Below are 12,618 nucleotides of genomic sequence, written 5' to 3' on the forward strand. Positions count from 1 at the left end.
GGTTTTCTCTGGGTATATGCCCAGTAGTGGGATTGCTGGGTCATATGGTAATTCTATTTTTAGTTTTTTAAGTAACCTCCATACTATTTTTTGTTTTATTTTGTTTTTTATGCCCAATTTACACAAGAGGAAATTGAGGTGGTGCAGAGATTAAAGCCTAAGATCACACAAAAAGCGTTAGATCCAGGATTCTAACCTGACCATCTTGCCGCCAAATCCAGGTACCTAGCTACCGCATGAAGTGTCTCTTCCCAAATTTTTTCGAGTTTCACCATCCTGTCCTAGGACACTTAACTAATACGTGACTATGGAAGGGGGTGCACCTGCTACCACAACCCAGCTCTATGAGGCCAGCTTATCCTCCTGAAAGGATATTCTATTAAAAAAAAAAACAGCTAAACAACAACCAGAACAACAAATGTTTAATGTGTTTCTATTGGCTACCATGTGAATCCACATTCCTTCTTGTTCTGATAATCTGATCCCAAATTATTTTGTACTTTATTTCCATGGATCATCCCTAGAACCTGCCCTTCCCTTGAAAGGAGCCATGTATTTACCTACTTTCTCCTTTCACGCAGAATGTTGTATTCTTTTCTTATATCTCTCTATACACAAGCCCACACTTTGGAAAAGTAACTAAATTTAAAATATATTTCCTTAGCCCCTTACCTACACTCAAGTTCTCCCTCTTCTGAGTTTCCATTGCCCTTTGATTTTCTCTCAAGCTAATTATTTTGATCTATGACAGATAGATAGCTAGATAGGTAGATAAATAAATTACAGATAGATAGATAGATAGATGTACTGTTGAAAGCAACTTGAAAAGAGCCAGAATAAATTTATCTTTCTTTTCTTGGTCTCCAGTAGCTTTTGTCATAGGGAATTATACCAGTAGGGGCTCAAATATGACTGATTGGAAATATCTCAGGTGTGGAGGAGAGAGGACAGTACAGGCAGCCTTTGGCTGTCTCGGAGGGTGTGGCTATGAAAGCTTCAGACTCTGAACTTGGTTAGTTGGGTGAAGTGAGCCAGTGCAGATCCTCGAAGTGTCTTTCAGCCAAACCCCAGTTTTCTTAGGTATCTAATGAGGCAGGAATGCAGGGCATGACGCTGGGGGCAATTATATACCTTTCCCACTTCCAAAGCACTTGCTTATCAGCATTTAGTGATTTACACTCAGCCATCGTTGGCCTAATCAAGACAAAACACATCTAGCCTGGTGCACCCAGGCCCATGACAAAAGAGATGACAGCCTCTGCCTGCATGACCTGGCATACTTCTTGTGAGTAATCGCATCCCCTTTTCATCCTGTGTTTTCTCCCCAGATGAGTTATGAGATCACTGACATTTCATTTTATCAGATATGTGTCATTTCTTTATCATCTTAGAAAATATTTAAATCCATTATTAGAATTTAAAGAACGCCCATCTAAAAGTTAAATGCCTGTTAATAACTAGATATTGTGCAACAAAGGAAAAGTAAACATTCCTGAACTAGGTCCCTACTCAGAGTTTGCATGCAAAGTTGAGCATGCAGTGTAAATTCAACTGTTTGGACGGGAAGTGTGAGGACACCTCAGAGGTTGAACCTGTAACATAAAACATGTGCAGGTAAGTGTAAATAGCAAGCAAATTCCTCAGCATGTGAAAAGTTTAAAAAGAGAGTGTATAAAGTCCATATATGTATACGTATTCTTTAAAGACAGAGACTTAATTGCTGGACATAATTTACAGCCCATGTGTTTTAGTCTTGCAGCTTACAGATGAAGAAACCAGTCCCAGGAAGGATAAGGAATCATCTATGATCACATGGGGAGTTAGCATCAAGTTTAGAACTTCATCCTGAGCGTTCTGGCCTGTTTAGTGTGAACTGTATCTGTGGGTCTCAATTCTCTATTTATTACATCTATAAATCACCTTTTCAAAGAATATGCTCGTAACATTATAAAAATGTTCCCTTCCTTGCCTTTTTAAGAGAAAGACATGCATGTTTTGGCAGGCATTCTGCTCTAGATTTACTATTTATAACAGGTTTACCGGCAGAAATTCTTGGCTTTTGAGAGATCACAGAACTGTGACTATCTGATGAGACACTGGATCCTCTTCTTAGAAACATAAGCATTCACACACACACTCAGCAATTCCTATGATTCCAGGGGAGAGACAAGCATTTCAAGAAACTTAGGAAGTTGTCTCCTTGTCAGTGTTCTTCTAAATGATTGCCATCTGAACTGAGCACAGGAAACGGAGACGCAACGAAAAAAATATCTGGAATGCAGGAGCCAAGCAAATGAACAAGAAAAGATTAGTTCAGTGTTAGATTGTGTATCTAAAAACCGCACCCATTTTGCAAATTAAGAAACAGATCATTCGTGTGTTTAGAAGGCTCCATCAAAGCATTCTTGTAATTTGGTCCAGCCTTGCAGGATGCTTCCTAGTTACCTGTTTCTAATATTACAGGGGGATGTGTCCCTATAATTTCCAAACAGAAGGCTCATTGGCCTGCTATTTGGGATCTCTAATAAGGATGCATTTCTTCAGAGCGTATAGCATTGTAGCCTCGATAGCATGTGAATCTTTGCTTTTAAACACATGGAAATACAAGTGCATGGGTGCTCTCCGTGCTTCTTTCTGTGAAATCCCGAGTCTTAATATGTAGAGGTCATCCTCCCCACTCATGATTCATTTATTCTCTCTTGAAGATAGGACATGCTTGGATGTGTGGCATTTCAGTCCTTCCAACCCCTGGCCCGTGCTCTTTTCCTGGGATAAGGGCAAAATCCTCGCTCCTCTGAAGGACAATGACGATGCGCCTGCCTGCCTAACAACCTGCAGGCTCTCTGTCGCTTACCATGGTATCCTATGCTCCCAGGCCCGGGCTCACTGTTCCGTTTTTCCTGGAGGCCTCTCTTCCCATCCTGGGAGCCACAAGCAAGGTTTTGCAGGCCTTTCCATGAGGGCTGGGTGTGACATCAACCCTCTCCCTACCAGCTGCTAAAATTGGCAGTGTTTCTTAAATTCTCAAAGCCTTTGCATCATCTAAAATTTTATAGTATGTGCCTCACAGGAGTATTGCAAAGACTAAAGGAAATAACACACCCAAAGCTGCTGACACAGGTCTCAGCCCATAGTGATGCTCACAGCCCTATGAGCATTATTAAAATATCAGCATCACTCTACTGTAACCGCTGTCACTTCTGCTATGCCTTCTACTACTAGGAAGAATGCCCCTTTCTTCTTTTTACTGGTGACATCCTGCAGGCCTCATGGCCTAGATCACAGTTTACCTCTTTCACGAGGACAAGACTGTGTGGATCTTCCAACAGAATGAACCTGATCTCTGTTACAGAATTGACTCTGTGGTAAATAACTGGGTGTATGTTTGCCCCCTACCTGGGCTGTGAGCAGATTGAGCATAGAGAAAATAGTATTCATCCCTGCATCCCTGGCATCCAGCACAATACCTCTTACATGATCTTTACCAAATTGAAGGAGCTGCTTAGTTTGTTTTCTCCAAAGCTGTCACCTGTCTGAGGTCTTTGCTCACAGCCCTATTATGGAACAAACAAATTGATAAGGAACTGAGGAGGGAGAACTGGGTGAACTGGAAAACTAGGTTCTGCTTCCTTGAAAAGAACCATTCATACCATTTTGGGATAGTGAAGTGATGGATGGGGCCCTAGTCCCCTTACCTCAGGAATGTGGAAGGACCTTTAGAAAATTAAGACAAAATATGGTGGAGAAAGAGTATGTGGTTTCCTAATGAGTGGACAGAGTCCCTCTTTTGACCTCCTGCTGGGGCAGTCTTCCATGAAGGAGGTGACTGAGTGCCTGAGAGAGAGGTTGTTTGCTCTGTTATCACAAAACAGTAGCAGCTGCTGACCCCATCCCAGAACAGGGCAGGTGGGTTATGCACATGTCTCTGGCCCAGGGGAGAAGCTCTGAGGGGTGGATGGGACCGAGTAGGGATGGGGGGACAACCTCAATTCGTGGAGCAGTGGCTTCCTGGGCACAGCCCCGGCACACAAGCCTCCCCCAGCCAGGCTGGTCGGCTGGCCCACAGGCCTTTGTTTCATTCCTGTTGGGTGTTGGCTCCATTCCACAGGCGCTCTCACTACCCAGCTCTAGACCACGGAAAACTACAACCGATCAGGGTCACTTTGACGAGGGGCAGAACTAATAAGAACCTGCTGTATAAAAAAATAAATAAAATAAAATTCAAAAAAAGAAAGAGAATTTCCTGGGTGATACTGAACTCACCTGCAGGACATGATTGCTGGAAGCAGGGTACACTGACTCATACCTGAAGGAAGAAGGCAGTGAGGATAGGATGGGGACCAGTGAATGCTGATGGGCCCTGAAGGATGAGTGAAGCTTTAGGGTACCTACTCGGGGGAGGGGCTTATGGGTGGGTTTGGATGAGGAGGTGAGTGTGGCCGGTGTACCTGGGAAGTAACACTGCAGAGTGAGGGGCAGGGCCTGGGGCCCCAAGTGGCGGCTGCCATTGTTTTAACAGACCCGTCCCTTTGAGTTCATCGGTTACTTATCTCACACTCCAGAACACACAAGGTGAACCAGCCCGTGCTTATGTCTTGTTTGCTCAGGAGCTTAATGTGAAAAACAGAAGACAGGGCTCCTCTGGGTGCTCAGAAGGCTTGCTTGTCATCCTGTGTTCAGCCCTTTAATGGAGCCTGTGGGCTGATCTGGGGCTTTGTGTGGCCCTCCCCTGGTCTTCCACTTACCTTGAGCAGCAACTTACAACAAGGGCTCTCAATGTCATCTTACAAGAAGGCCTCACTCTTACCTCTCTGCTGCACACCCTCCCTCTGCAGTGGACATGAGAGCCAGTGGGACAATTTAACTCAGCACATCTTAGGAGCACCTCTTGTGGGTGGGACCTGAAGAAGGAATCACAATACATGTTTCCAATTGTGCTGACACCAAAGTGAGGAGGAGAGTGGGAACCAGTAGAACAAGGCAGGCCCAGGTCCGGGGGGCTGGGGGGGTGGTGGGCTGTGCAGGCTTCTGGAACAGGGACACCAGCAGAGGATGGGCCATTGGGACACCCAGGTCGGGGGAAGAAAATGATGCTTCATCCTCATGCTCATCACTGGGGCTAACTCAGTTCAAGCATGACCTGGAGCTGAGCATCATGATGGAGATAAGAGTGTGGTTTAGAAACTGGGTTCCAGGGAACCCCGAGGTTCCCTGGAGAATCACCAGGGATACGTTGGGAGAGAAATGTGCAGTCTTCCCTTGCATCTGGAGCTCTTTTATCTACTTATCTTTTATCTGCTTTGATCTGAAGCAAAGGATTCACCTGCAAATTTTTCTAGAATCTTCTCTTTGCCATCTCTGTGTCTGAGGGTAGTCATCTAGGCTAATAGGATCTCTGTTAATTTTCACATGAGTGAAGTCATAAGCATTGTATCATTTATGCTGTGAGGTTAAAGGCGATGGGCTAGATGAAGCATGTGGAATCTAATAGAAGCTCAGTAAATGTTAGCTCTTCCCTTGTTAACTCCAGGTGGACCCACCATGGTTGTACTATACCTGCAGATCAGGTAGGTTTGACCCCATGGAGCTTCTGGGGCCATGGGCTTTTAAGTTCACCCTGCTCTTTTCTCTTTAAAGTCACCTGTCTCTTGCCTGTTGGTCTTATGACCCCTTTGTTGGGAAGTGGCCCTGGGATGCTGCCGTGACGAATGAATTGTGGATCTCCTTGTCCCAAGGGGAGGATGCTTTGCAAGGCAAGGGTCTGCAGGAAGAACCAGTGCAGGGCGCTGGGCCACATGTAGGCATACAGTGCAGAGGCTGGTGTGGGCCCAGCCTGGTGACAAGTGCCACCACCAGAGCACCTCACCACCTGGCAGTCCTTCTGGATGGCACTGGGTCCAGAAATGTCTGTGCGGAGGCCTGTAAAAACAAGAATGGAAATGCTGAAAAGAGGCATTCCTGCTGGATTTCCTGTACTCCCTCCTTCTAGCAGACCCAAGAGAGGCTGAGGAATGCCTCGGGTTTTCTGGTACTCAGGGCGTCTGACCCAGCGAGGACAGGAAGTGCAGACGGGCAGCACGCAGCTAACAAATGGAATTTCGGGGGTGGGGGTGAGTCTCCCAGGTGCTCTTTCTCTGGCTTAGGCTGATTTAAATTATTGAATAAGTCAACATTTATTTTACGAGAATCAATGCATTCATCCTAGTTTCTTAATCATCTGGCAGTTTTTTTAGAAAGCTTACAAAATGAAGAGAGAAAATTTTTAGGTCTGGTAACCAATCACAAGGAAACAAAAATCTGAAATGAAAATATTGAATCATCTAATCTATGTTTTTTTTTCTCCCAAGGCAAGAAATACTAGATAGATAGATGATAGATAGATAGATAGACAGATAGATAATAGAGATATTCTTATCCCTTTCAGGTCTTGCTTTATTAAGTGAGACCAGAGCTAATAATTGCTTCCCTACTACTGAGACTCTACAGTCAGTGTCCTGAGAATTAGAGGGTTTTCACACTGGCTGGTGGTAATGGAGTATCCTTTCCCCATGTGAGCCCGGCCTTGAGCACTTAGTTTCCTCACACGTGAGGGCTGACTTAGCTCTGGCTTGTGGGGACACCCATGCTCGTCCCAGAGTTCTCTCTTTCAGCGCATCTCTCTCCTCTCTGGGACTTGCTCTGAAAATCCCAGCTGCCTGAGCCTCCTTGAACCCCGAGCTCCACCTTCATCTCAGAAAGACCCTGAGTCCACCCTGGTTGCTCTCCCTATGCTGTGGCCTGGAAATTGTTGGGGGGCAACTGCAGGGACCACCTCATCAATTCCCCCTTTCTCAGGGGTCAATGTCTCTTTTGCCTTATGTCCAAAGTCTTGAAAACCACTGTTGCATACATTTTATTTACTTTTTAAAAGCATTTCAGGTGGAAGCATAAATCTGGTTCCTGTCACTGTCCGCCAGTTAGAATCAGTGGTCCTCACCTTAGGGGCCCTGGGTCCCCTGCCAATGTGAGCTTAAACATTGCTGCTGCATCCACTTCTAAGTCTGAATTCCTGTGCCAGTGTCAGAAGGTTCATGCATGTAGATTCAGAGCACAGCACTGAATCAACTGTATCAATAAATCCATTCATGTATTCAACCCATCTTTACTGGATGGGTCCTGCACTAGAGTCTGAAATAATTAGTGGTAAAGAAAGGGCTCTGGTGTCCACCGCCCTGGAGCTGAAGTTGATGGTCTGCCTGGTAGCCTGGATGACCTGTGAACAAATACAACACCCAGATGGATGCACACTTACACACTGGGTGCTTTATATCCTGGACAATGACTAAGATCTATGCCAGGACACAAAAGCAGGTGGAGCATGAGATCAGACAGATGCTCGGGAAGGTCCAGGACGAGGTGACAGAAAGATGGGCGCCGAGGCTTGGAGTGGCCAGCAGGGCCAGCTGTGGGAGGAAGAATCCAGGGAGGGTACCATGTGTGACTTACATAGCAGGATAAGGCTAGGACACTCTGAGGGCCTGAACAAGGCCTGCGTGGGTGGAGGGGGGGAGCGAGGAGGAAGTGGCCAAGCACGTGGGAGGGGGTCCAGGCTTCCCCACCAGGGCGAAAGGTTGGGAATTTGGATTTCAATCTGGGTGGGAGGTATGGGAGATGGGTGAGGAGTTTCCATCTATGTAATGATGGTGTGGATTTATATTCCAAATCCTGACCCTGGATGTCTCGCTGACTGGGCTGCAGATGAAACAAGAGCAGCAGGGAGGGAACAGGAGACCACGGTGGTCGTTTAAGCCAAGGATGGTGGGATGGTGGCCACTTCTGCTGTGGAGGTGACCTTGGGGGTGGAAGGGGGTAACACTCAGGTTCTTCCCAAAGATCTCATTTTCCCTGTGGCCCACTCCACATTCGTTTTGTAACATTCATTTTAAAATGTTTTCCTTCAGGAATAAAGCCAGCATTTCTTACAAACTGAATCATAGACTAATGGGATCACCGTGAAGGATCATAACCAATGACCCATAATAATGATCCATTCCTATAGAGAACCTCTAAGTCATATACCTAATAGGGAGAAGTGGCCCAAAGCCCTAACAGAATTATATGACTCATAAAATGATTCATCAACTCTTTATTTAGTACTTACTGTGATGACACCATATGAAACGTCTTATAGAAGAGTTTTGAGTGAAGGGTGTGGGAAACACAGGGTGGCAGTGGCGAGAGCTCTGTGGGATGAGGTCTCCAGGGGGCTGTTGAGAGGAAGGCGTATGCCCTTCCTCATCAAAGACCAAGAACGCTGAAGCCAAGAGCACAGTCTGCGGAGAGAGGCAGGCAGATGGGAAACCTGAGAAGAACATCCTGGGGCCAGGTAGTCAGGGTAGCAGTGAAGACTCAGGTGAGTCAGCATTCCAGGTGAAGGGGCAGGGAGTGGCCAGCACCTGGGCCAGGTGAAGCTCTCAGTGCCTCTCCATTTTGAAGCAGGCTGCATCTAAGGGACTGGGGTGGGGCAGCTGAGAAAGACTCTTTAGAGTCCTTAACAAACCAAGACAGAAAAACCATGTCTCTCAGCCACAGGACACTGAATACTCGTGGCGATAAACCAATAAATGAGTCACAATAACATTTGCATAGAACTTCATAGTTATTCACAGAAGCGCATTTGACTCTATTATTCCCTCTGATCCAAACAAGCCCAAATAAACCCGTTCTCAAGGCCAAACTTTCCCATTAACAGTGAGGAAGGAAAGCCTACGTCATTTGTGGGATCTGGTGCAAAATGGAAATGTGGGTCCCCTTGTTCTTAAATTATTAAGGACTTCAAGAGGATGACAGCAGAGCATTGAACCAAGCATGGAGCCCTCTGAGCGAGGGACCCAGTGTGATCGCAGGTCTTGTGCCTGTAAAGCTGGGCCTGATACTCAGACTGCAGCCTTGATCCATGAACTGCAAACCTCCTGCTTCTTTCAGTCCTGGTTGGGCAGGCTACCACCGGGCCATTGGTACTGAAAGATGCTGGGTCAGTAAAGGACAAACAGCTGACAATGGGCAGCAGCTCAGCAGTGTCCCTACAGGCCAGAGCTTGGATCCTTTATCTGGAACTTAGAGGCTTCCTGAATATACAGCAAATCATTACGGTTTGGATCAACAGTTATGACAAGAGATGCACTCACATTCCCTATATTTACTGAAACCCCATTATTTTCATAAGTAAGACACAGAGGTACCTAACAGGGTACCCCTTCTGCTTCCTCCTAAAGTCAGCTCCAATTTTCTAACCAATTTGCAAAATTAGGGATTGACAAAGTATGGTTTCAAGATCAAGAATGTTCTTATCATGGTCTGAATAAATTATGTTTGAGATATGGCTGAGTTTACTCAATATCCTGCAACTTACTAGCTGAGGTTATAAGGCCAGCATTCCATCTAGATTTCAGGAAATGAGCCATCTCAAGTTCAAATAGGGAAATGCAGCTCATGCTCAGAGGCTTCTCAGCTCTGTGGGGGGCTGGGAAGGCTCTTTCAACTGAGCATTTTTCAGATGATGTTAATTTACTCCTGGTTCCAAAACAGTGTCTCCCCTGAAATGCAGCCCACAGAATGGATTCAGTGGGTTCTCACATCCCTTGTCTAAGTTCATGGCCTTTTCAAAAATCAAATACCCTCAACAGAGACATCTGATGCCCTCCTTTGAGGATGGAATGGACTCCATACTCTTGTCTGTGGCTTTCAAGGTCACAATAAGCTGGCCCCAACTTTTGCATCACCACAGCCCTACACAGGCTCTGCCTGCCCCAGCCTGGCTCAGAGTGTCCCTGGGACCTGCCTCCCATGTGTCTGCAACGCTGACTTTTACCAACATCCTTTCCCACTTGTGCTGGGATCCTGCCGTGACTCTATCCACCCTCTCATACGCGTATTTGTGTATCCATCTTTCCAGCTTTCCTTTTGCTTACTTATCCATCCACACAGCTATTCATCAAATCTGTGGGAATGTCTTTTTTTTAAATGTCATTGCAATGTTTTAGATGCCTAAGAATAGGAAGTCTCCTAAGACATAATCTCAGGGGCTCTGGGGACGTGAATGGCTGAGTGGAGCGGTGTCCAAGGGTGAGGTGTAGGCTTCCAGTTGGAAAAAAATTTCACTGGGACTCAGGGGGTGGGCTGAGGAAGGGCCCGGGAGCCAGGGCCCAAGATGACAACTCAAGACAAACAGGAGGGGCTGCCTGCTGAGTGTGTGAGGGCTTCTGAGCAGCGGTACTGAAAAAAAAAATAAAAAAATAAAAAAACAGAATTCACCTTTGGGGGAACCCCAGGCTGTTTAGCACCCCTGCACCCTGGAGTGTGATAGGTGAACAACAAGATTTGCATGGAGGGCTGAGCAGGCCGGGAGCCTGCAAGGTCTTGTGTGAGGTGCCAAGGTATTTGAATGTGACACTGACCTTCATGGTGGCTGGTGCAGGGTTTAAGTAGGTCCTCTGGGGAAGAATGGAGAATGAACTTTTCAAGGATGGTTAGTTACCATAATCTGAATAAGACATTGACTTTTGAACAAAGTTCGCACCTGCAGAGGTGATGGGAAAATGTGTGTACATTTGAGAGAATAAAGGAGATAAACTCTGCAGGGTCAGGTGATTGCAGAGAGAGATGGAAATGCAGGTGTTGAGGATGACCCCAGCGACTCCATCTTGACCCACGTGGTTCATTGTGGTTTAGTTCACTGAGGTGGGGAACCCAGGAGTGAAACCGTTTAGGGGAGAATAATGGGTTCTGTCTTCCACATGTTGCAATGAAGGGGTTTGTTGACCTCTAGGAGGAAATGCCAAATAAGTGGTTGAGTGTCTGGGTCCAGGGGCCAAAAGAAAGGAAGCCATGTAACCTGGGATGACAAAGATATAAATTATATTCCCACGTGCCTAGCACTGTCCTACAACTTATACACCAGGGTTAAGCCAGTTAGTCCTTGTTGCAAGGTTTTCGAAGGAATAATCTTTTAAAAATGGGGAAATCCTAGCACATGGAGGTTAACTCACCTGTGAATATCCCCCAGCTGGAAAGAGGTGGAGCTGGAATGGAAGCCCTGGCAGCCTAGTTCCAGAGTCTGCAACAACTTCTAACCGCTAGGCTACACTACCCTTCAGAGATGGTAGGTATGTGCCTGCCCCGCAGGAGGTGCTCAGTGAAGAGTTAGAGTGAGTGAATCAATGAACGCAGTTGACGAGAAGAAATGAGGTCCTCTTGCAAGTCCAGCTCTGCTGTCCTATCCAAAGTGCCTCCCTGTTTGGTCCAGGATACTTCCAAGTTGATTTACGGAGAAGAAGTGTCTCTACTGAGCATACAGTGAAGTTGTGACCAGGTGCCAGCAGGAGCGGATAAAGCGTGGGTTGACTCTTGGGCCAGGACACTGAGTCACCGGTGCCAAGGCGGGATGACAAAGGTGGAAACTGAAAACACGTCCATTTAAATATAAATTTTACAAACTGCTTTGTCAAGTTCTACAAAAAGGAGACTGCTGTGCTCTGCTGGGTTCCACATATTTATACAGTAGTTTGGAAAGTGCCTCCAGACCAAAGTCTGGGCGGTTGTGGGACTTTTACCTCCTGGGTTTCCTTTCTCTCATGGATTACAGTTCTGTGGTACCTGTCATCAAAATGTTATATCTGATGCTTTGTATATTTTGTTTAATTTTAGAGTGGTTTAAAGCCAGATGGTTAATCCAGTGCCAGTGACTCAGTCATGGCTGGAAGCAGAAATCTTAGCTAGAATTCTACACTAAATGTTGGAGAACGTTACATGGTCAATGTGCCCATTCTTATTTTCCAATTATAACAGTGAAGAAATGTAGATTAGAATACAAGATTTAACACTGTGTAAACAGGTAAAAACAGAAGCTTAAAAAAATCAAGTGAACTTTTTAGTTAAGTAAATTGGTAATGTTTTGAAAAAAGAGAAAGAGAGAGAGAGAGCGCGCAGGGCCATGATGTATGGGCTATGCACATGGAGCCTCACAGCTTGGGGATGACCCTGAAGCCAGGATGTAGCGGCAGGGTGACCTCTTGAAAATCACTACTTTTTTCTGAGCTTCAGTTTCTTTTTTTTCTTATACTGTGTTTTTTTTGTTGTTTTTTTTTTTTACATCTTTACTGGAGTATAATTGCTTTACAATGGTGTGTTAGTTTCTGCTTTATAACAAAGTGAATCAGTTATACATATACATATGCTCCCATATCTCTTCCCTCTTGCGTCTCCCTCCCTCCCACCCTCCCTATCCCACCCCTCCAGGTGGTCACAAAGCACCAAAAACAGAGCCAACTATATGTGTCTTGCAGTGCTGAGAGAGGATCCAAACCCAAGGCCCTAAACAAACGCGCTGCCATGAAAGAACCTAACAATATCTATCAATATATGGTAACATTTTTACTATCATTTTCAGAAAGGTCAGAGGAGAACCCAGGACTATGAAGGGGTAGTGACAAAGGTGGCCACTCCCTAAAAATTATGCAATGTGGGGATAGATCAAATTAATCATCAAATCAAAAGCCCAGGGGCCAAGTGTCCACAGGGCAAACAAAATGAGCAGAGTCTGAGGCAAATCTGAGACAGAGCCTGGTAGTGGGAGGTCAA

The sequence above is a fragment of the Mesoplodon mirus genome, assembly GCF_964341445.2.
Source record: "Mesoplodon mirus genome assembly, chromosome: 9".
In the NCBI taxonomy this organism is placed as follows: Eukaryota; Metazoa; Chordata; class Mammalia; order Artiodactyla; family Ziphiidae; genus Mesoplodon; species Mesoplodon mirus.